The sequence below is a fragment of the Lissotriton helveticus genome, chromosome 4_1 (genome assembly GCF_964261635.1).
Source record: "Lissotriton helveticus chromosome 4_1, aLisHel1.1, whole genome shotgun sequence".
NCBI classification, from domain to species: domain Eukaryota; kingdom Metazoa; phylum Chordata; class Amphibia; order Caudata; family Salamandridae; genus Lissotriton; species Lissotriton helveticus.
The window spans coordinates 27,051,826-27,076,978 of NC_136063.1; the positions used below are offsets into that span (position 1 = coordinate 27,051,826).

Sequence of the window (25,153 nt, forward strand, 5' to 3'; positions counted from 1 at the left end):
CCGAGGCAATCCATACCTGGGGAAGTACTCGCGCACTAATTGCCTGGCTGTTGTCACAGCAGTATAATCTGGAACTGGATATGCTTCTGTCCATCTAGATAGTGCACACACAACTACCAAGACTTACTTGTAACCTCTACATCTGTTCATTTGGATATAATCCATCTGGAGGACCTCAAAAGGGTGGTCAGGAGGATGAAATCCGCCTTGTTCCACCGGAATGCCTTTACCTGGATTGAACTGGCAACAGATCATACATGTTCGTACTTTCTGTTTCGCTGCTGCACGCATGTGCTTGTTAAACCAGATATTCTGTAAGCTGTCTATCATTGCCTTTTCTCCCAAGTGTGCTGGACTATGTGCTGTGTTTATGATTACTTGTACCATAGAAACTGGAAGAAACCATGTACCTTTTCCCTTAGTCATCCAACCTTGTTCAGTCTGGACCCCTCCTTGTTCAGTCCATTTCTTTATCTCATCTGCAGTGGCATGTGTCTGTATGTCGAGTACATCTTGAGTGGGATCCCTGACTGTCATACATGTTGTCAGTAATGGTACCTCTGTCCTTGTCGTGTCTGTTGGTGTCTGGGCTGTCTGGGCTGTAAGTTTAGCTGTTCGGTCTGCCAGGTCATTACCCTGGGAAATGGTGTCTGTAACTTTGGTGTGAGCTTTGCACTTCAGGATAGAAATGGCTGTAGGTAAATGTATTGCTTCCAACAGGGCTTGAATGAGCTGGCCGTGCTGGATCTTGGTCCCATGGGAGGTCAAGAAACCTCTCTCCCTCCAAAGTTCCCCGAAATCATAAACAACGCCAAAAGCATATTGCGAGTCAGTATAAATGTTTACTTTCAAGTGCTTAGCTCTTATGCAGGCTTGTGTCAGAGCGATGAGCTCTGCTGCTTGTGCTGATAGTGTGTCTATTTTCTGTGTCTCTATGACTTTAGTAGCAGTGGTCACAGCATAGGCTGCTACTAATTCTCCTGCACTTGTTCTCATGCATGATCCGTCTACATAGAGCGTTAAGTCTGGGTCTGGAAGTGCAATATCTGTCAGGTCTTGTCTTGGTTTCGTCACTATATTCAGTACTTCCACACAGTCATGTGGTGGTGCATTTACTGTACTTGAGGGCAAAAGTGTTGCAGGATTCAGAATATTACAACGTCTGATCTCTATGTGTGGTTGAAATAATGTCAGTTCATATCCTGTCAGTCTTGCTACAGTCAAATGTTGTGTCTGTGTCCTGTTTAAGAGAACCTCCACTGCATGTGGAACCTGTACTGTCAGAGGGTGTCCCAGCACTATCGAGTCACTTTGTCTTATGGCTAGGGCTGTTGCTGCAACTGATTTCAGGCAAGCAGGCAGAGCCTGGGCCACTGGATCTAGTGTACTAGAAAAATAAGCGCAAGGCTTGTGTTTTCCTGCTTGATCTTGTGTGAGGACAGATAACGCTGCTCCATCTCGTTCAGTTACGAAAAGTAAAAATGTAAATTGATATTTGTATAGCGCACTACTCACCCGCAAGGGTCTCAAGGCGCTTGTACGAATACCGCTGTGGAACCCATCCTGGCTTTCCCTGTGAGGTGTCCACTCCTGGGCACCACCGAGGTGGAGGCCAGGCATCCTTAGCGTTGTGGGGGCCGTTGTGGAGATTAAGCAAGCTATTGCCCAGAGTTGCAGAGTGGGACTCCTTGATTGGAATAGGCACCGAGGCGAGAATTATCAGGTCCGTGGAATTTTTTTGAGTACAAGACCCGCCGAGGCGGGGAATTGAACCCTGGTCCCGGGCTAGACCTCTGCATCAGGGTCTGCCGCTCTAACCATTGAGCCACACTTCTCCACGCATAAAAAGCATAAAAGGTTTGCTGTAACATGGAGTCGCTAAAACTGGTGCTTGACATAATGCTCTTTTTAATTCCTCAAATGCCAAGGTATGTTCTTGTGTCCAAGGGAGGACAGTCGAAGTGGCTGCCTCCTGTGTTGTCAATTGTATGAGTGGTTTGGCTAGATAGGCATACTGGGGAATCCATTGCCTACAGTATGAAGTGAGGCCAATGAATGCACGTACTTCTTTCTGTGTCTTGGGCTGTGAAAGGTTAGAAATGAGCTGTATGCGGTCTCGTGTTAGTTGCCTACCCTCCTTGGAAAGTAAGTGTCCAAGGTACACCACTTGCTTTTCACAGAATTTCAACTTTGAAGGGGACACCTTGTGCCCCTTGTCAGCCAGAAAACGAAAAACTGTCAGTGATGCATTTTCGCATTCTTTTTCTGAACGTGCTGTAATTAGGATGTCATCTACGTACTGGAGTAGGGCAGTGTTGGGAGGCATATAAATACTGTCTGCGTAATGAGACTGAGCGTGTGTGAGACTGCACTACAGGACGCACGGCTCTAACTGAGTGAGCTGCAGAGCGGGGGGGCGAGACTGATGCACCTCACACAGGGCTCTGCCTGAGACTGAGCTCCAGGGCTGAAGGGTGTGTGAGACTGGGCTGCAGGGCCCTGGCTGTCTTTTTAATGCCTGACTGTAAATGCTAGGACTCATTGCAAGAGCGAAACCCCTGCCAATTATTCTGTTTACACTACGAGGGAAGAACTGTTCATTTGCAAGCATGCTCTTATCTGAAGTCAATGAAGCATTCAGTGCTGGCTGTAAGGAAGAGCAACTTGACCCCCTCCTTTCATAAACATTTCTCTGCGGCTCATCAAGTTTTTTTTTCTCTACACTGCCTTCCCCTTCATCGTGATGTCACCCACAGGGCTGTCAGTTTATATCAACAAATGTCCGCGGAAAAGAATTGGCGTATGGCCAATGATAACAAGACAGGCACTGCTCGGAGCTCCAAGAGGAAAAAGCCCTCCCTTTACAAAATATCTTTCCCCGGGAGTCAGGCCACTTCAAGGTCGAAAAACACATTCTCTGTAATTCAAAACATATCTGTACCCAGGCCAGAGAGCTAAGAACATTCTCTAACTTAACTGAAGCAAATTTAAAACGTGTTAAAAAGCATCCTAAAATCAGTAATTAATAAGGACATATTTTTTTTTTGTAACCTAGACACATGCTATCATTTTAAAATAATTATATCATAAAATATTGTTACTAGCTGCAAAGGAAAAAAAGAAACAGAACAACATGACATGGAAACATCACATTTTACTTTTTGAAAATAACATGTGAGACTCCATAATTTTGCATTGCAGAACCAAGATTTTCATAATTAAGTGTGCAAGCTCTTCTATTCTACCTATTAAAAGGGCCAGATTCATCATTTTTCAAAAAGCCATGTTTTCTAATTGAGGTTCAAAAAACCATGTTGTCTAATTGAGTGGATTAACTGTCACACGCTATACTAAAGGGCAGCTTGTATTGGGAAAAATAATGTATATTTTGTAGAACAAATTTTAATTTAAAAAAAACAACACACAGTTGCATTACACTAATTAAAAGCACATTCTATGATGGGTCTGTTTTATATTTCCTTCTCAACCGTGAAAACATTAAAGCACCCTCTGTGCAAACCCTTATCTCAATCCGACTGGTTTATTTACAGCTTACCGACCTCTGAGTCAAACCACATTAAATCAAGTGTTCCAAGGCAAACCTACACAAATACACGGACGCATTTGAAATAGAATGTTAAATGAACACTTCTTTACTCTCCATGCAAGACGTTACCATTTCAGTCAGCAAACTGACAAAGCACATAGGCAGACCCAGCAACCAATGAAAAAAATTAAACCAAACCATCATTCATCTAAAACACTCACTGACATTTAGTGTCAGCTCACATAACCATGCATGTTAAACAGCATGTTAAAACAAATACTGCCTTCTCAATACAAGATATTAGCTCTTCGGGAGCTGAAGTACAATCTTTCCCCAATGACTGCAGTACATGGGAAAGTCATGAACTCATCTCTCCACGTTATCACATAACACGTACGCACATCTTCAAAACTTTTTCTCCAAGCACTTGAAAGAGATCCAGCTCTCTCCTGCCTAACGTAATGATAACATGCTCTGCACAAACCATAACTACATGGCGCTATTCACAAGCCATATTCACAAGAAACTCAACAAGTTATAATAATGACATGCTCTTCATAAACCATATTTACAAGGAGCTATTTACAAGGAACTCTGATGCTGTCAGCTTCTTTCTACATACTCTATATGGTACAGGTGGTGGCGTCCGCGACCTACTGGGTCTCTCTGAGGTGGTCACTCTAGCTAGTTCTTCAGCCAGGACGGGATAAATACCAGTAACGACGGCGTTTCTTTCTCTATCAGTCTGTTCTGTTTTGACCCGTTCCCCCTCCTCTCGCAGTTCTATTTCTTTGGCTTTTTCCCCTGCTTGTTTAGTTCTCTCTGCTTTATTGAATTCTTTCTCTGTTCTCCTATGTGACTCTTTGTGCCATAATTCAATGGCATCTTTCTGAGAGGGTCTTGATTTCTTTTTCCATAGCGCTTCCTCTACTCTCATAATGCATTCTGAATCCCATGTTCCTGAGATAGGCCATCTATACTTTTCCTCCAGGTCCTTTGTACAGTCTACCCATAAATCTAAAAACAAGATGGCGTCTAATCCATGCTTATTATACATATAATGACCAGGTGTGTCTCTAGGCGGGATGTTAACTGACTCTTCTAGTATACCTTTTCTGGTCCCTATCTGACGCAATTTTGAAAACAGTGGCATGTTGAAACCAACACAATGGAAATACAATACACAAAAATAGACTGAAACAATCAACAATCATTCACACTAAAACATCATAACATTAAAACAAACATGATCTAAACCAATACAGAGAACTAAACTAAACTAAACATGTACTTGAAAAACTATATGCACTGGAATACAGTAAAACCATACCGGTCTCAAAAATGAGATACGTCTTGACCGTGCTCGTGTGAACGAACCCGTCTTTACCGTTTTCACGAATAACGTGAACCCGTCTTTACCGTTTCCACGTTTTACTGTGGACCCGTCTTGACCGTGCACATGTGAATGGACACGTCTTTACCGTGCTCACGTATAACGTGAACCCGTCTTTACCGTGTTCATATAAAATGAACCCGTCTTGAACTTTATGCATTCCCCATAGTGGTACTCACCGGGAAGCAGGACTTGAAGGCCTCGGAAACTTGATACTGCGCATGCGCCTCGGAACAGGTGGGCCTCTGGAAACCTCGGACCTTACTCTCTCACAAGTCGGGCTCTGGTTGAGATGATCCGCAATCCTCACCGCCTCGTATGGATGCCTGGTCACAGTCCGTCCTCCTCCTGGGCCTGAGGGAGTAGCGGGAAATCCCGATGGCGTGTACACTTTAAAGTCCGTCACGGCTGTAGAAGGGGGCAAATCTGGACCTACAACTCCTGCGCGTGGGGAAAGGGATATGTCCCTGTAAGGGCGCCAAATTAATGTGGTAAATAAAATATTACCCTGGCATAATTTCTAGGCATTTAACAATTAGCATGTATCAAATGAGAGGCAGAGAGTCTGTGGTGTCCAAGTTAAAAGGGCTTTATTCCAATAACTCGAGTTAAGGGAGAATCTGTTCCATCACCACTGAGGTTCAGGAAGGGTCTTCTAACATTATTTACAGAGAACAACACATATATACATTTTTCCTTGTACATAGGGAGGAGCGCCCCAGGCAGAGCATGAAAGAAAGAGATAAGAGCATGTGGGCGTGCATGAGGGTGTACACTTGATGAGTCACAGGTGGGTGATAGGTGGGTGGCTACATAGAGGAGGAGTTACATGGCAGGCTGGAACTTTGCCCTACTTGTGCACGCAATTTGAGCATGACGTGCAATTGACGTGTAACTGGGAGGAGAGCTGACTTTCAGTCTAGTAGAGAGATCTTTAGTGTCAAGGCGACCAGCACGTCTGGTACTAACTGATATCTTAAGTCAAGGGATGTATTATCTGAAGCAAAGGTTGCTCGTCACTAGGAATCAGAAAAAGCATATATTTCTTCGTTCATTGTGAGCTTTCTATGGATGCAAGCACTGTGATTTACTTCAATGGAGACAGAGAGGCTAGGCCCTATCTTCCGCGGACGGGTTCTGTTTACCTTCCTCACTGGGCAGGAATGTGACTCTGTACAGCAAGCAGATAACTATTTTGCAAAACACTGTCTTGGCACCCTTTGCTGGGCTTCTTTCACCTCTCTTACCTGGAGATATACTTTCTCCCAGAGGAAGTAGAAGGACCTTCATCTTCTGACATGGAAACCACCCTCGCAGGATCCAGCGAGCAAGGAAGAGAAGGAGCAGCAGGCACTGGACGAGCCAGGAGAGCCTTAGCTACAGTCATTTCAATCATGCCCTTCACCTCCTCCTTGGACATGAGAGGCACATCACCCCCAGAAACACTCTGACTCTGAGGGCGCTTGGAGGGAACAGGAGAATCCTCAGGAGAGGAAGAAGAGGTAGAAGACACCAGATTGTTCCTCTTAAACGCCTGCTTGCGACCCATGGTAGAAGCACAATGGAACAGTAAATCCCCCGCCACTAAATGAAAGGAAAAACCCCTATCCAGCAACCAATGACAGCCCCGTCCAGAAAAACTTCCAAAAACAGACCCATAAACTTTTCCAAGCACCAAAAGGAGAAGAAAACGAAGAAAACAAAAAAGAAAACAGGAACAAACCTATCCTACCAGGTCTCCAGAAGAGGGCAGTCCAGGAGGAGGCATCCACAACAGCCTGACCGGGAAACACAGCCCCAGCCACAGGAGGACTGCCCAACAACGCTGCGGCTTCCTGAGCCACCACTCTGCCCCCTTACCACGAGGGAGACGAGAAGAGGAGGCACCACCAGGAGAACGCTGCTGAGGGTACTGCCGTCTCAGAGAACCAACACGAAGACTCCCCGGCACCGCCACAGGGAGGAACTCAAGGTAAGAGTAGAAATGTCATTTTGGCCCTTTTGGTGCAGGAGTGCCTCCTACAGTCCAAATTATGTGCCCTGATTACCCAACTGTCTGTATCTGGTCTCCTTATATTGGAATTCTGGCCCCATCTCTCACTAACATAGGATTCTGCTAAAGGGTAAGCTTGTCCATTGACATGAGAAAAGTTCTAGACCTAGGGCTGTATTACAGAGAGTGCCCTGGGGGCGTAACAGGCATTTGCGCCTGTTTTGTGTGCCCAGTGGCACTTTGGTAGTACAAAAGGGGCCGCAGATGCTTGTGCGTCCCTTCTGTAATACCGATACTAATGACACACATTAAGGGCCAGTGCTCTCTGCAGCAGTTGTTAACTCATTTGCATAGGGGTGTGCTGTATTACAGAGTCAGGCACTGAGGCGCAAAAGCTCTCAGGAGGCCCACTGACCCCTGAGAGTAGTGTCTTGGAGGGGGGAAAGGGTGTCCTATGGCCTGCCCCAGACATCCCCTTGCAGGCGAGTGCTGCCTGCACAGCAAAAGCACAGAGCAGCTTTGAAGCAGCTGCTCTGCTTTTCAAAGGAATGCGCTGCCCCCTGGGCAGCGTGAGTTTGTGGCTGCCCTACGGGCAGCACATTCCACATGATAGGACGCACATTCCCTGTTTGCACCCAGCGCACCTTTTTATAAGGTGCGCCAGGCTCTAACAGATTTCCATTATAATGCCCCTGTTTTGTGTCCTGCAGGGGGTGCACCCAGTGTGCCCGAAATGCGCAGACAGCAGACTTTTGTCCTTATCATGAGTTTAGTACAACGGTTGCAGCTCTGCTGACCCACTCATGTAAATTCCACTTCTGTGCGCTAACCCAGATCCTAGTACTAACAACCTTTGGGCCTCATTTATGAAAAGTGACGCATCGCTGCGTGAAAACAGCGATGCGTCACTTTTCACTGCGCTCTCCCTGCGACATGATTGATGCGTCATATTTATAATATGACGCATCATGTCGCAAGGAGTTACAGATACGTCAGTATTTCTGACGTATCTGTAGGCGCAAAAGTGACGCAACTCCAGCAATGCGTCCTTTCACATGGGGAAAGCCCCATGTGAAAGGGCTTGCGTCAGTCTTACACCTGCTGTGAGGCAGGCGCAAGATTTTGACGCAACAGCGTCCTAAAAGTGACGCAGTGAAATCTCATAGATTTCACTGCGTCACTATTATGAGGCTTTTTGCGGGTGAACGCCCCCTCTGCATACATTATACCTGACGCAGGTATAATGTAGCGCAGGGGTTTACAAAGTGACGCATCTGCTTAGATGCGTCACTTTGTAAATAGTGCGCATCAGGAGGCATGTTTTACGCTGCCATTGCGTCACAAAAAGTGACGCATCGGAAGCGCAAAACTGACGCAAGGCCTCATAAATGAGGCCCCAAGTGTATGGGGTGCCAGCAGCAGGGTTTGGGAGAGGGAAGGAGGGGCGAGTGCCTGAGAGCAGCTAAAGGGGGGCAGAAAATAACTAGCACACCAGGCCAAAAAAAAGAAATGCATGGTATATACATTGCGTGTGTAATTGAACCAGAGTATGGAAAGGATGTATAATCCATATTGAGATGCCTTTAGCCTTGATATGAGGATGTTTTATGAGACAGTGAAAGTGTATTGCTGACATTCCAGAAGCGGAGACCTAGTCACTGAAGTCGGAAGGGAAGAGTCAAGGCTCCTTTAGCAATCCAAGGAGGCCTTTGCTTAAGTTTCCAAATGATTGCCCAGTAGACAGCCCTCAGGTAGGGCGGGGGATGCCACAACTCTCTTAGGGACAGTTACCCTTCATCAGCTGAGATTGACAACTGCCATGGAATGATCTGTTCTGGTATTGTTAGCATTGGTCTCTTCATAAATCTGAACAAGTAGAATCTGCTCGGGAGGCACACGTTTCTTTGTCACCATAGTGACACTGGCCCCTGTGTCCCCGTATGCCACAGCTTCCTGACCATTGATGAGAGGCTGTAGTCTGTATTTGCCAAAGTTAGTTGGACTTACAAACAGGGTGGCGAGCTCAGTGTCACCATCACAGTCTAAAACAGCCTGAGTGGGTGTCCTGACAAAGCCAGAACCAACTTGCCTACTCAAGGTCAACCTAGCTAAACTCTCGGGGGCACTACTACTACCAGTGCTCTTGCTAAGGGCACCAGGAGGTTTAGGAGTAGGAGTAGCAGTTTTGGTGCTAGACTTAAAGAAATCAGAATCCTTTGCCCTTTGGCTTTTTCCTTACACAAATAGCACCAAGCTTTCTTGTTAGAGGAGGAAGAAGAATGGGACCTACCCCCGGAGGAAGATGTTTGAGAAAGTTCAAAGGACTCTTTCTTTTCTTAAGATTTCTCCCCACCTTTCTCTTGTCCTTGGAGGAATCTTGCTTCTTCTGGTCCTTGAGACTTTTGTTTCACGCTGGTGCGGACCCACTTGTCTGCCTTCTATTCCAGTTCTTGGGAAGAAGTCAGATCCGAGTTTGCCATGTACTGGTGCAATAGCTGATTTTGACTGTTGTTAAAAATGTCCTTCCTCACACTTTAATTGTACAGTCCCTCATAATCATGCACATTACTTCCATGAAGCCAGCCTTCCAGATCCTTAATAGCACTATCTACAAAATCCACCAGTCTTGAGTGTTTGCCTTCTGTGTGTCCCTAAACTTAACCCTGTATTGCTCAGTGGATAACCCAAACCAATCTATAAGGGCACTCTTAAAGAATTTGTATTTGTCTGCATCTTCTTCCTTCACAGTCAAGAGTTTGTCTCTTGCTTTGTTAGCAAAGGAGAGCCACAGGATAGCTGCCCACTGGCCTTGAGAACCTTCTGAACTATGCAGGCCCTCTCTAAAGCAGTAATCCACTTATGCATGTCATCACCCTGCTGGTAAGGATGGATCATCCTGCTCAAGTTCCCAGTGTCAAAGTACTGTTCTCTAACTCTAGGTTAACTAGTGCTGCACCATGGGATCCTAATCCCAAAATCTATCTAGCCCTCTGTACTTTTAAGGTTTCCTTATCTAGGGCCAACTGTTCCTTCTTGATTCTGAGCTTGGCTCTCTCAAGTTTGAGTATGTGGTATTCCCTTTATGTGGAATCCTCTCTCTTGCACCGATGGAGGTCCCTATTTAAGTGAAAGTGGAGGCTTAATTAACTGGAGGGGACCTGGACCTCCCCTGAATGCTTTGCACCCTCCCAGGAGTAATAAAGGCAGTCAGATCTCTAGGGCCTCCCTCTGTGTCACAAGCACTATTCCCGGGGGACTAGAGTTCTCAAGTAAAGGGTCTTCAGACTCTTCCTGGACATGCTCAGAAGCAGAGCCATTGGTGTTGGACACCCCTGGCCCATCCTCGAAGCATCACCCCAATATCCAAGTAATCCTGCTCATCTGACATTTAAATTGCCAGCACTAACTATTCCCCAAAGATTACTTCACTGTTAATATGCAACTCTCAAAATGTCTGATGTAAATATATCATCATAGTCTTGAGCAAGGCCTCCACACCTTCAGTCATTGTTTCACTTAAATGCTCAATATTTTGGCTTAAATAATCCTAGCACGAGGCATATTTGCTTGTTTTGAGCATTTTATAGTTTTTGTGAGCCTCCCATATAACAACGTATTTGTGTTTTAGTGCATACCACACACTGCTCATTTGTAGCCTTCCACCTTCTGTATTCACTTGTAAGCTTCACAAGCAAACACTATGTTTCTGGTGTTCATCACTAGCACCTCATATCACAGCTTTGCCTACACACCTTATTCTGCATATCTGACTATACCTGTCGTCTGTGAGCATCTCGTATGTGTTTTTCACAGCAGGCCTTTTTACATTGGTAAGCATCTCTCTTCCACACAAACACTGTGCCGCATTTGACACTTTTAACCATAATACACTGATCCTCAGACTCATGAACTTGGGAGTGTACAGCTCAGTGGTAGCCTGGCTGCAGTTTTTTCTCAGCAAATGCTCCTTTAAGGTTTTTGAGGGAGATGTTGTCTCTAACCAGCTGCCTCTCAGCTGTGGGGTCCCCCAGGGCTCGGCCCTGAGCCTCATGCTGTTCAATGTGTAGTGGGCTTGTCCCACAGGTCCAGATGTAGATAGGAAGACACAGGATACCAGTCCAGATGTGTATAGGTGGTGTTTATTAGTAGATAAGAAGTAACAGGATAATAGCCCCACCAGAAGCACCTAACCAGGTACTCAGCTCTAATCTAACTGACATTTACTGCTCCCAACATTCTATATTGCATCACTGATTTAGGGTTCCACTGACACAGCATTGCACACGTCAGGCCAGGATACTACACAATGTTTATATGAGACCCTTGGCAGAGATTGTCCATCCATTTGGCATAAAAATCATCACCTATGCAGATGATACACAGCTTGTGGTGGTGCTTAACCACCCCGAGGGGTCATCTAGCACCCTGGGCTGCTGCCTAAAGGAGGTTGCTAAGTGGATGGAACTCATATGCCTCAAACTTAACAGGGACAAGAGAGAGCTTATGCTCCTGAGCAACTCCCCCTTCTTCAATCCGCAATCTTTTTGACCTGATTGTCTAGGCCCGGTCACAGCCCCTAAGGACCAGATTAAGAGCCTCGGTGTCTGGCTTCACCATTCACTTACTTTTAATCATCAGGCAGCGAAGCTTTCAGGAACTTGCTTCGGCCTATTAAAGATGCTTTGCAAGGTCCTTCCACTTCTCCCTTTTCACTCCAGAAAGATCATGGTCCAAGCTCTGATCCTCTCCTGCTTGTATTATGGGAATGCAAAAACAACAATTGATGGACAGAATGCAGAAAAATGTCATACATTCACCCCAGTACAGAGATCTTGGCCTAAATCCATCGTTTTTTGCACTCCACACCACCCCAGGTCAGACATGGCCATATGCAAATCAGCCTTGACCCTGTGCCTCATGGGAACAGTCCAGCCCGAACTGCCAAGCAATGTCTTTCCTGGACCGGAATCAAGCATCCAAGGACCGGTTTCTGGCTATCAGCCTTCATCAGCCTGGATAGCTTGACTCCAGTGGTGTGGAGAGCATGGGACTCACGTCTGAGCATACCCATCCCACTTGGGGTGACAAATGCAAAAACAACAATTGAGGGACAGAAAGCAGAACAATGTCATACATTCACCCCAGTACAGAGATCTGGGCCTAAATCCATCGTTTTTTTGCACTCCACACCACCCCAGGTCAGACATGGCCATATGCAAATCAGCCTTGACCCTGTGCCTCATGGGAACAGTCCAGCCTGAACTGCCAAGCCATGTCTTTCCTGGACCGGAATCAAGCATCCAAGGACCGGTTTCTGGCTATCAGCCTTCATCAGCCTAGATAGCTTGACTCCAGTGGTGTGGAGAGCATGGGACTCACGTCTGAGCATACCCATCCCACTCGGGGTGACAAATGCAAAAACAACAATTGATGGAAAGAATGCAGAACAATGTCATACATTCACCCCAGTACAGAGATCTGGGCCTAAATCCATCATTTTTTGCACTCCACACCACCTCAGGTCAGACATGGCCATATGCAAATCAGCCGTGACCCTGTGCCTCAGGGGAACAGTCCAGCCGAACTGCCAAGCTATGTCTTTCCTGGACCTGACCTGAATCAAGCATCCAAGGACCGGTTTCTGGCTATAAGCCTTCATCAGCCTGGATAGCTTGACTACAGTGGTGTGGAGAGCCTGGGACTCACGTCTGAGCATACCCATCCCACTCGGGGTGAAAAATGCAAAAACAACAATTGCTGGACAGAATGCAGAACAATGTCATACATTCACCCCAGTACAGAGATCTGGGCCTAAATCCATCGTTTTTTTGCACTCCACACCACCTCAGGTCAGACATGGCCATATACAAATCAGCCTTGACCCTGTGCCTCAGGGGAACAGTCCAGCCGAACTGCCAAGCCATGTCTTTCCTGGACCGGAATCAAGCATCCAAGGACTGGATTCTGGCTATCAGCCTTCATCAGCCTGGAAAGCTTGACTCCAGTGGTGTGGAGAGCAAGGGACTCACGTCTGAGCATACCCATCCCATTCGGGGTGACAAATGCAAAAACAACATTCCGTCCATCATCTTGTGTGTTTTGGATTAAACCCAGATCTGTTACTGGGGATGAATGTTTTGCCATTGTGCAACATTCCGTCCATCATCTTGTGTGTTTTGCTGTTCACCCTATGTGGGAAGGGTATGCCCAGACGTGGGTCCCGTGCTCACTAAGCGACTGGAGTCAAGCTATCCTGGCTGAAGATGGCTGATAGCCAGAAACCGGTATTAGGATGCTTGATTCTGATCCAGGGAAGACATGGCTTGGCAGTTCGGGCAGGATTGTTCCCACGAGGCACAGGGTCAAGACTGATTTGCATATGGCCATGTCTGAACTAGGGTGGCTTGGTGAGCAAAAAAAAAGATGGATTAAACCCAGATCTGTGACTGGGGGTGAATGTTTTGCCATTGTGCAACATTCCGTCCATCATCTTGTGTGTTTTGCTGTATTATGGGAATGCCTTATATCTGGGAGCTCCACAGTACAGCATCAATAAGCTCCAAATTATTCAAAACTGTGCCTTCAGGAGACTCCTCCAGTTTTCACGATGGCAGTCCACTAAACAAGCTCTAATGAGCTTGCACTGGCTGCCGATCAGGGAAAGGATTCAGTTTAAGATTATGTGCTTGGCCCATAAAGCCTTCTGGAAGAATGGCCTGTCCGTTCTCCAATCTTTGATCACCCCTTATCAACCAAGGAGAAACCTTCGGTCAACTGCCTATCCTCTTGCTCTACAACCCAGAATAAGGAAAGCCAGATGTGGTGCACGCTCCTTTTCATATAATCTAGTAACAAGACAGGGTGAGGCTGCAATCAGCAAGGCTGAGCCCAATAAAGTGGAACAACAAGAAAAATGCCAATGCTGATATCTAAATTTAAACCCCAAGTTTCCTGGACTGCAAAGGCAAAAGTACAATGCGACCAAATGCTATTTAATAGCTCTTTATTTAAACCAATCTTCTCTAAATGGTCATTTGAAACAAACAAGAATCACAATTGAATTATAAACCAACAGTGGAAGTGGACACTAGACAATGACAAAAATCACACATTCCTTCACTACCCATTGCTGAAGCGTTTCACAATCATACCTCACACATCCATACAAACAAAAACTCACTCAAGTGGGTAATGGATAAACCAAATGAGGAGAGATGAGTCTGCCAAAAACAATATCTGCAAGATGAGTCTGCCTTTGCAGACCAGGAAACTTGGGGTTTAAATTTAGATATCAGCATTGGCGTTTTTCTTGTTGTTCTTCCTTTTCATATAATGGCGCCATCTGTAGAATGCCATTCCACTTCATTTTTCCGATAGAACCCATTCTGCTAAATTTCCTGAAATCTGCCAGGACAGCTGATGAAAAAACGGGACCGTCTGGGCAAATCCGGGATGCCTGGTCACCCGGCTATTTCCTCATTATTATTTCTGTAAATGCTTGTTTTCTTGTACAATACTTTGACAAATTGTGCTAAAGCACACATGAAGATGGAAAACTATGCATGAAACATGCACTTGATCGATTCGAAAAGGAAAATATAAAAAGCGGGAAGTGACAATTGTACGTTTTGTCACAATCACTGCCACCAGATGGCAGCAGAGAACAATGCCAGTGCGCATGTCTGTAAAGTGCAAATGTCTGCCACAGAGGCTGCCATTGGCTGCTCTGGATCAGAGTGACAGGTCACAGCAGGACACTGAGAAACAGTGTGAGCAATGGTTCTGTGCATTGAGGGGTCCGCGGTTCAGCTTATCAGGATCAGTAAGATGTATGAGATATTCATCAATATAGATTTTGAAAAAAAAGACAAAAGCCTCATTGCAGTGTGCTGAGGGACCAAACTCTCTATGCATTCAGAGTCCGGAGCTCAATGCTCTCCTTGTCAAGAGATTCATCTTGCAGAAGAGGCATTAGGACTGACACATATCACAACTTTCTCACTGAAGGTAAGTAGTGCCAGCTGCAACAGTGACCCGGAAAGGGATACACCAAGGTCAACAAAATGGGCAAAAACATGGATATAGGAGTCAATGGAGAGGCAGGGAAGCATGAGCTGGAAAATGTATTCAGCATTTATTGAATGAGTGCCAACCGTGTAATAACCTTTATTCAACAATTACACACTAGGTCTTGTTAATTTTTAATAGAACACTAGGTAAACCATAAGAAAAATTAATTACAGAGACATCGGATAACAAGGTTAGCCGGGACTTTGGAGGTTAGATAATCTTCCCATGGCCCATTCCCTCTCTCTGGATAGTGGTTCCAGAGCAGGGGAGCTGGCAGGGCTGGTGCCGGGCAAGCTGAGAAGGACGGCCTGGAACATCTCCACCTTGGCAAGACAGAAGCAAAAAAAGGAAAATGTGTTACTTTGTAGACTAACAATAAAAATCATTGATTTACTAAAAACATAAGTTTTCACCAAATGGTAGAATGTAGGTACTACGTTTTTTCCACTTAGTTTGCACACATATTTCAAATATTCCCTACTCAAACAATCTTCTTCTGAACCTGTCCATTTACCACCTTTCTGAAGAAGCGACTAGTGTTTATGTCAGATTGTGGGTTCAAACTCCCACCGGAAACACATTGTAGAACCCCAGGCTACTGTACATAATGCTATGCCCTAGTCTACCATTGAACGGCCCTGGACTACTGTATGCAATGTATTACTCTATCACAAAGACCCCCCGCTTACCACATGAAATGCTCCAGATTACTATTGAAGAACCCCAGGCTACTTTATTCAATGCCATACACAACTGCTCAAGGACCCATGGCTATTGTTGGCACAGCCTTAGTAAACCAATGAAGAACCCTAGTCTACCACTAACAATACCCTACTCTTCCCCTGATGGGCACCACAGTACCAGAGGCAATAATCTAGTCTATCATTTAAGGATCGTAAGCTACCTATCAATGCCCCTTTCTGCTACTGAAACACCTCAAAGAATGGTAGGGAATGCCCTATCCTTCTATTGAAGGACTTCAGGCTATGGTAGAAAATGCCCTGGACTGCTACTAAAGGTCTCTAGGCTACCGTTGGCTATGCCCTAGTTTGCCACAGAAGGCCTTAAGGATAGCCTGGGCAATGTTCTAGTCTTTTGAATGCCCCAAATCAAAATTAGGCAATGACATAGACTACCACTGAGGAACCCAGGCTCCTATCAGCAATGCCCTAGTCTACCACTGAAGAAGTTCAGGCTAGCCTAGGCAATGTTCTAGTCTTCTTTTCCATGCCCCTAGTCAAAATTAGGCAAAGTCCTAGTCTACCACTGAAGAACTCAGGCTACTATTGGCAATGCCATAGTCTACCACTGACATACTCTAGGTGTGAGAAGTTGGCCTGATATATGATGCTCACTAGTTCTAGTGATCACCTTGTATCATGCCAAGCAACCCTTATGGTGCAGGTTGTAAAGTCAACCTTATAGACAAGCTATCCTAGGGGTAGCATGGACTAAGCAGTCTTAGGCTAAACTCTGTAAAGGCATGTGAAGCAAGCTGTTTTACCATACACAATCCCTTGAATACCAAATGAAAGGACACCACACAGATATATATTGAAAATATATATAGATTTATTATTACAAATATCCCTGATACTCTTTATGAGCACAGAAGCAAATGCGTTAAAACAAAACACAGTTTAAATACACAAAAGTTGCACAATATGGATGAGCCCTAGGGGCCACCTAAACCATATACTAAAAAAGTTGTATAAGAACCACTATGGGGAAAGTGAAGAGGCCTAGGGCCTGCGGAATCGCTGGAGCTGTTGGGGACTAACAGTGAAGAAGTCGGGAAAGGCCCGCGGGACTCGGGAGCAGTGCGGAAAGTGCACGCTTTACCAATGCAATGTCAATGGTGCGTAAAAAGTACAAAGTTAGTTAGAAAGGAACCTTCCGAGTGACCTAGAAAGCTGAAACTTGAGACACAGACACTAGAGGTGTGTACCAGTGTGGGAACACCGGCGGAGCTGAGTTACCTCACCCACAGGAAGCGGGTGCATAGGGTCGAAGTAGTGTCGGGTTTCGTCACGCAGGTCGATGGTGCTTGGAGCTGAAGATGCTGCAGGCGGCTCGATGTGAAGAGTTCCGGTGGATCCAAGGGTGGATCTGAAGAGGTGAAGACCTGAAAGCAGAGGGGACAATGTTCAAAGTCACTAGCCAGTGACTACCGTGGAACCAGAGTGGAACCAGGCGATGTCGGGTGCAAACAGGCGTCGAGGTGTAGCTTCTTTCTGCAGCCACGTGGACACGAGGGGTCGAAGACGTCCAGGAGTCGGTCAGGAGCTGTCCCATGCAGGCTTCTCGCTGTTGGCGGTGTCGGCGACTTGATAGAAGCAAACAGGCCTTGGCTAATGCAAGCCACGCAGGAATCGAAAAAGCCTTGTTACTCGGACCAGCAAGGTCAGAGCAGGGGCTCCTTTTTACAGGAGCAAGGGCAAGTCTTTAGCAACCAGACCCGCAAAGAAAGTTGTAGGTTTCGTCGCCAAGATGGCCACTAGCCGCGTGGCAAGTGGACGGTTAGGCGCGTTGAGTGGCACAATGCAAAAGGGCCCCACGCAGATCGTGGAGATGCTGGGGGGCTGATCTTCGGTGCAAGGGCTGCTCAAAGTTGGGGCTTCTCAAACCCCAAAGCACAGCATCGAGGGTGCCTCTGATGCTGAGCAGTCAGCGTTTCGGGGGTCTTTCAAGAGGTCCGGTCCCACGTCTCTCGGTGCCTCCACGGGTCCCTTCTTTGCAGGGACTGTGGATCGGGCTGTGAGAAGTCTGGGAGTCTGGGTCTTGTCAGGCTCTGGGCTCGGGCTCCGGCGGGAGGCGGCGGCAAAGCAGACGTCGAGTTGCTGGTTGGTGCCTGTGTTCACAGGGTGGTCACTCCTTGGCCACAAGGGAGATTCTCTTCCGTCTTCTGTGCAGCAGAATGTCGAAGTCCAGTCTTCTTCTGTATTTCAAGTTGATTCAGGATGATCTGAAGTCTCAGGACACAGCTCCCACTCTTATTCGAATCTGGGGGGCCGGATCACCTACTAGGTCCCTCCTCTGGGTGGAACCAGGAAGGGGGGTGGTTACACCCCCTTTCCTTTGTCCAGTTTCGTGCCAGGACTGGGGCTGGAAAGCCCCAGCACCGGTTTGAACTGGCCTATGCACAGGGACACCTTGTGTGCCCCAGGCATGTCTGATTCTTTTCAGCCCTGTCCTACCCAATACACAAAATCCTGTCTGGGGTGGTGCTAGCACCTCCCAAGGCAGGAAACCCTTTGTCCAAGCTGCACTCGCTGGAAGGACTCCCAGCAGCAGGAGGTCAGACTTGTGTCTGTGGTGGCAGCATCCATTTTGTGATGCTAAGGCTCTGTTTAACTTTAACCGGGGTTCAGGCTAGGTACATGTCGTGTCCCTCTAGAAGGGTGGAATGCTACCCCCGTCGCCAGAACTGGCGAGGGGGTAGTATTCCAATTCGTATGACACCTTACTCGACATGTTTTGATAAAGCCAAACCTAAGATAGCATTTAACCGCGAGGATTATAATGCACTTAAGAGTATATGGTATGGCAATATCATGGAACAGCTAAAGGACATGGTTCCGAAAGCTGCAGACAGGCTCAGCTCATGCCAGAGCGCCATCTCACATATTTCCAAGCACTCTGCCTCCAGGATTGATGAGGCCTTCCATAGGAGTGGCTGATAGGCACATATGTGTCCATTTTAGGTTAGGTATAGGCAGACTACACCTAAGTAAGGGGTGGTTACACCGACTTACCCCAGCTGAGTGATCAGCCAGTTGTGTCAAATATGGAGGCCAGGCCAGGGGTGGCACAATACATGCTGCAGCCCCTGGTAGGCCTTGGAAGCACCTATGCCACGGGTACCTGGGTACACTGTTACAGGGGCCAATAAGGTGAACCAGTTCCAATTTCGTTATGCACCTAAAGTACATGGGTTACAATTTAGAGAGAGAACAGCAGGCTGTGGGTCTGATTAGCAGGCCCACAGCCACATTAAGTCATAAACCAGTGAAGCAAAAAGCAAAAATTTGGGGTGACCATAGGATAGCAGACCCTACTCTCCTACACAACCCCCCCCCCCAAACGCAGGGACATTAGACTAACCTTGACCAGTTTTGTCTTCATGTTCTAAGTGGAAGTACCTGGAGAGACCATCTGCATTACCATGGTCAGTCCCTGGGCGGTGCTCCACTGTAAAGTCCATCCCCTGTAGGGAAATGGACCACCTGAGCAGTTTGGGATTTTCACCCTTCATCTGATTAAGCCATAAGAGGGGCTTATGGTCGGTCTGAATCTTGAAGTGAGTGCCAAACAAGTATGGTCTCAACTTCTTCAGGGCCCACACCACAGCAAAGGCCTCCCTCTCAATGGCTGACCAACGTTTCTCTCTGGGGGTCAGCCTTCTGCTAATGAAAGCAATGGGCTGGTCTTGACCATCTACATTAAGTTGTGAAAGCACAGCTCCCACTCCCAACTCAGAAGCATCTGTTTGGACAATAAACTCTCTGGAGTAGTCAGGACTCTTCAGGATAGGTGCAGAGCACATGGCCTTCTTCAGGTCATCAAATGCCTTTTGACAGTATTCTGTCCACTGAACCTTTTTGGGCATCTTCTTGGACGTCAGATCATTAAGAGGAGTCACAATGGACCCATAGTTCCTAACAAACTTCCTGTAGTACCCAGTCAGGCCCAAGAAAGCTCTGACCTGAGTCTGGGTAGTTGGAGGAGTCCAGTCCTTTATGGTCTGAATCTTACTCTCCAGTGGTTGAACTTGGCCTCCACCCACAAGGTGGCCCAAGTACACAACCTTACTCTGCCCTATCTGGCACTTGGTTGCCTTGATAGTGAGGCCTGCCTTTTGCAGAGCCTCTAGCACTTCCTTCAGGTGGACCAGGTGATCCTCCCAGGTGGAGCTGAAGACAGCAATATCATCCAGATATGCTGCACAAAAGTCATCCAACCCAGTAAGGACTTGATTCACCAACCTTTGGAAGGTGGCAGGTGCATTTTTCAAACCAAAGGGCATCACCACAAACTGGTAATGCCCACTGGGGGTAGAAAATGCTGTCTTGGCCTTAGACTCCTCAGCTAACCTGATTTGCCAGTAGCCAGCTGTCAAGTCGAATGTGCTCAAATACTTGGCAGAAGCCAATTTGTCTATGAGCTCATCTGCTCTTGGAATTGGGTGTGCATCTGTCCTAGTGACAGCATTGAGTCCTCTGTAGTCCACACATAACCTCATCTCTCTCTTCCCATCTTTGGTGTGAGGTTTGGGGACCCAGGGGCTCTCTGAAGGCTCAATGACACCTAACTCCAGCATCTTTTGTACCTCAGCCTTTATACAGTCTCTGACATGGTCAGGCTGCCTGTAAATTTTGTTCTTTACAGGAAGACTATCACCAGTGTCCACCACATGGGTACACCAGTTAGTCTGACTGGGTGTCAGGGAGAACATATGTCGAAATGACTGCAAAACCTGTCTACAGTCATGTTGCTGATGTTCAGTGAGGCTGCCATCTAAGGCCACACCATCAACTGAGCCATCCTCAGGGTTCTGAGTCAGCAGGTCTGGGAGAGGGTCACTCTCTTCCTCCTGCCCCTCATCTGTAGCCATGAGCAAGCCCATGTCTGCCCTGTCAACATATGCTTTCAGCCTGTTAACATGGAGCACCCTGTAAGGACTCCTGGGAGTTCCAAGGTCCACCAAGTAGGTAACCTCTCCCTTTTTCTCCATGATTGTATGGGGTCCAGACCATCTGTCTTGGAGTGCTGCTGGGGCCACTGGCTCCAACACCCATACCTTCTGTCCAGGCTGGTACTCAGTCAGGACAGCCTTTTGGTCATGCCAGGCTTTCTGTAAGGCCTGGCTAGCCTCAAGGTTTTTGGAGGCCTTCTCCATATACTCAGCCATCCTGGAGCGGAGACCAAGTACATAGTCCACTATGTCTTGCTTGGGCTTTTTGAGAGGTAACTCCCATCCTTCCCTCACCAGACATAGGGGTCCTCTTACAGGATGTCCAAACAACAATTCAAAGGGGCTGAAGCCAACTCCTTTTTGTGGGACCTCTCTGTAAGCAAACAGAAGGCAGGGCAGAAGGATATCCCATCTTCGCCTGAGCTTCTCAGGTAATTCTTTGATCATGCCCTTTAGGGTCTTGTTGAATCTCTCAACAAGCCCATTGCATTGTGGATGATAGGGAGTGGTGAACTTATAGTTAACACCACACTCCTTCCACATAGCTGTCAAGTAACCTGACATGAAGTTTGCACCTCTATCAGATGCTACCTACTTAGGAAACCCCACTCTGGAGAAAACTCCAAGTAAGGCCCTGGCCACAACAGGAGCTGTTGTGGTCCTAAGTGGAATTGCCTCTGGGGACCTGGTGGCATGGTCCACCACCACCAGTATGAATCTGTGCCCAGATGCTGTAGGGGGATCCATTGGACCAACAATGTCAATCCCCACTCTTTCAAAGGGCACCCCCACCACAGGTAGTGGTATTAGGGGGGCCTTTGTGGTACCACCTGCTTTGCCACTTGCTTGGCAGGTTACACAGGAGCGACAAAACTCCTTTGTATCTTCTGACATGTGAGGCCAGTGAAAGTGACAGACAAGTCTGTCCCATGTTGTGTTCTGGCCTAGGTGTCCTGCTAAGGGAATATCGTGTGCCAAGGTAAGAAGGAAGCCCCTAAATTGCAGAGGTATGACCAACCTCCTGGTTGTACCAGGCTTGGGGTCTCTACCCTCTGAATAAAGGAGCCCATCATCCCAATAAACCTTATGGGTACCTTGAGCATTCCCAGCAGCCTCAGCAGCAGCCTGCTGTCTGAGGGGTTCAAGAGAAGGACAGGATAACTGAGCCTGCCCCAAGTCTGCCCTAGAAGGTCCCCCTGTCCCCAGAAACTCAACCTGATCAGGTTCAAGTTCTATAGGGACAGTTCCTTCAGGGGTCTCAGAATCATCTTCCTGTGAAGGCTGATCCGCACTTGTAGGCATTTGGGAAGGCACAGCCTTTGCCCTCCTGTTCCTTGTCTTGGAAGGTACTTGGTCCATTGTTCCAGGATCCAAGACCTGAGGTTCAGAGAGGCACTTTTTGGCCTGTGACCTGGTCACAGCAAGGACATGTGATGATATCCCTAACATCTCTGCATGAGTCCTGTACTCAACTTCTGACCATAGAGAGCTCTCCAGGTCATTGCCCAACAAACACTCTACTGGGAGATCAGCACTAACCACAACTCTTTTTAGGCCAGTTACCCCTCCCCAGGAAAAGTTAACAATTGCCACACTATGTGTAGTAGTGACATTGCTGGCATTGGTCACCAGGTAATTATCACCTGATATGTACTGTCCAGGGTCCACAAAGCTAGGCGTCACCATAGTGACACTGGCACATGTGTCCCTGTATGCTTGAGCTACTTTTTCATTAATTAAAGGTGTCTGTCTGTACTTGCCCAAATTATTGAGACTGACAGTAGGGGAGAAATCAATCTCCCCATCACAGATCAGAACAGCCTGTGTGGGGACTCTGACTAGGTCAGAATCTCCATCAGTTCCCAAGGTGATACCCACTACCCCCTTAGTCTGTGGTCCAACACTGCCAGCTGTACTAGTGGGTGCAGGTGCCTTAGGGGCTGCAGTGTTGGGGGCTCCACCCTTTTTACAATCACTTGTCCAGTGAGTGGTGTTTTTGCAAAAGCTACACCAGGGTTTTCTTTGACCTTCTTTCTTCTTCTTCTTGGAAGTTTGGGACCCACCCTCAGTATTAGTTTGGGGCCCTGTTGAAGACTTCTGGTCTTTAGCTTTCTGCTCCCCACCCTTCTGGTCTGTTTTCTTTTGGTCACCACCCTGGTTCTGGTTCTGTTTCTTTTGCTTAACTCTGGTTCTAACTCATTTGTCTGCCCTCTTTCCCAATTCTTGGGGAGAGGTTAGATCTGAGTCAACCAAATGTTGATGCAACTGCTGGTTCTGACAGTTATTTAAAATCTGTTCTCTCATAAGCAAATTGTACAATCCTTCATAGTCTGTAACCCTTCTTCCCAGCAACCAGCCCTCCAGAGCCTTAGAGGCACATTCAACAAATTCAGACCAGTCCTGAGTCTGTGTCTTCTGGGCATCTCTGAACATTAACCTGTACTGTTCAGTGGTTAAGCCTAACCCATCAATCAGAGCACTCTTCAGGACCAGGTAGTTTCTAGACTCCCCATCACTAACTGTGAGGAGTCTGTCTCGGCCTCTACCTTCAAAGGAGAGCCACAAGATTGCTGCCCACTGCTCCTGAGGGACCTGCTGTACTTTGCAAGCTCTCTCAAGTGCAGTCATCCACTTGTGGATATCATCCCCAACTTTGTAGGGGGGCACAATCTTACTCAGGTTTCTATTGTCATAGGACCTGTCTTTATCCTTAGGGATAGTGCTGCCACCAGTGGGTTCTAACCCACTCTCTCTAGGCTGCCTTGCTCTAGCAAGTTTCTCTTTGGCCAGGGCAACTTCTAATTCTTGTCTCTGGATCCTAAGTTCAGCCTCTCTCATTTTGGCCTCATGTTCCCTTCTCTGAGGGCTAGTGAACTCCCTTCTGGAGTTACCATGAGAACCTTTAGAAACATGGGAAGTATTGGACTCACCTGAGTGATTCCTCCTCCTCCTATGCTCTTGGTTAAGTCCATTTGGGGGTCTGAATGGGTTGGACCCACCTTCAGTCCCAAATAAGCTTAGGTTAGCCTGGTTAAGCCTGCTGACTAACACCTGGCTATCTCTATCATCATCAGACTCACTTTCGTCTACCTCCTCCCCCTCTTCTTCTTCCCCAGGCTGAGTATTCCCAGTGGTCTGGTTTTCCTCATCTAACTGGATGACAGGGGCAGGGGCATCAGGGTTATCATCTTCAGAAGGAGAAACTTCCTCACCAGTCCCTGAGGTGCCTGGTTTGGAGTTCTTTAGAGCTTCAGACTGGTCTAATAGCTCTCTGAGGTGTCCTGCTGTAGGAGAAGGACCTGTTTTGATTCCTCTCATGGAACACAGTTGCCTCAGTTCCTTAAATGGAAAGGTAGCAAATTTGGATGGTGCCCTTGGAGGGTCACTCTCTACAGAGGTGGTTCCATTGGATCCATCTGTTCCAGACATTGCTCTAGTGTGGTGGATGTGTTGCAATCTACCTACACTGGTGTTTTCCTACAAAACCTATCTAGTAGTTGTAGTCAGGGTGTGCTACTCCCTATCCTCTACAACAACTAAGTTCAGTAGAACTTAAGTATATCTAGTCTTGTTTTAGTGTACCTATTAGGTACCTGTATGATCTTTCAAATGATATTTTCAAAGATTGTAATGGTAAAACAACAGCAAGCTCAAATCCCAATCCGCTGCTCACCAATGTGAGAAGTTGGCCTGATATATGATGCTCACTAGTTCTAGTGATCACCTTGTATCATGCCAAGCAACCCTTATGGTGCAGGTTGTAAAGTCAACCTTATAGACAAGCTATCCTAGGGGTAGCATGGACTAAGCAGTCTTAGGCTAAACTCTGTAAAGGCATGTGAAGCAAGCTGTTTTACCATACACAATCCCTTGAATACCAAATGAAAGGACACCACACAGATATATATTGAAAATATATATAGATTTATTATTACAAATATCCCTGATACTCTTTATGAGCACAGAAGCAAATGCGTTAAAACAAAACACAGTTTAAATACACAAAAGTTGCACAATATGGATGAGCCCTAGGGGCCACCTAAACCATATACTAAAATAGTGGTATAAGAACCACTATGGGGAAAGTGAAGAGGCCTAGGGCCTGGGGAATCGCTGGAGCTGTTCGGGACTAACAGTGAAGAAGTCGGGAAAGGCCCGCGGGACTCGGGAGCAGTGCGGAAAGTGCACGCTTTACCAATGCAATGTCAATGGTGCGTAAAAAGTACAAAGTTAGTTAGAAAGGAACCTTCCGAGTGACCTAGAAAGCTGAAACTTGAGACACAGACACTAGAGGTGTGTACCAGTGTGGGAACACCGGCGGAGCTGAGTTACCTCACCCACAGGAAGCAGGTGCATAGGGTCGAAGTAGTGTCGGGTTTCGTCACGCAGGTCGATGGTGCTTGGAGCTGAAGATGCTGCAGGCGGCTCGATGTGAAGAGTTCCGGTGGATCCAAG

The 25,153-nt window shown here is 46.9% G+C and overlaps 1 protein-coding gene across 3 annotated transcripts in view; it reads right to left on the bottom strand.

Annotated features, from left to right (window-relative positions):
- Positions 1-25,153, bottom strand: part of LOC144828293 (uncharacterized) — a 224,236-nt gene that overhangs the window by 167,380 nt on the left and 31,703 nt on the right. Inside the window, exon 4 of one of the 3 annotated variants that reach the window (XM_078686372.1) lies at positions 15,049-15,320. The exons of 1 other annotated variant lie outside the window; for it this stretch is intronic. The gene's annotated coding sequence lies outside the window, so the exon portion shown is untranslated. Of the gene's footprint in view, positions 1-15,048; positions 15,327-25,153 lie in introns of those variants that run through there. One more of the 3 variants, XM_078686371.1, reaches the window with a different exon arrangement.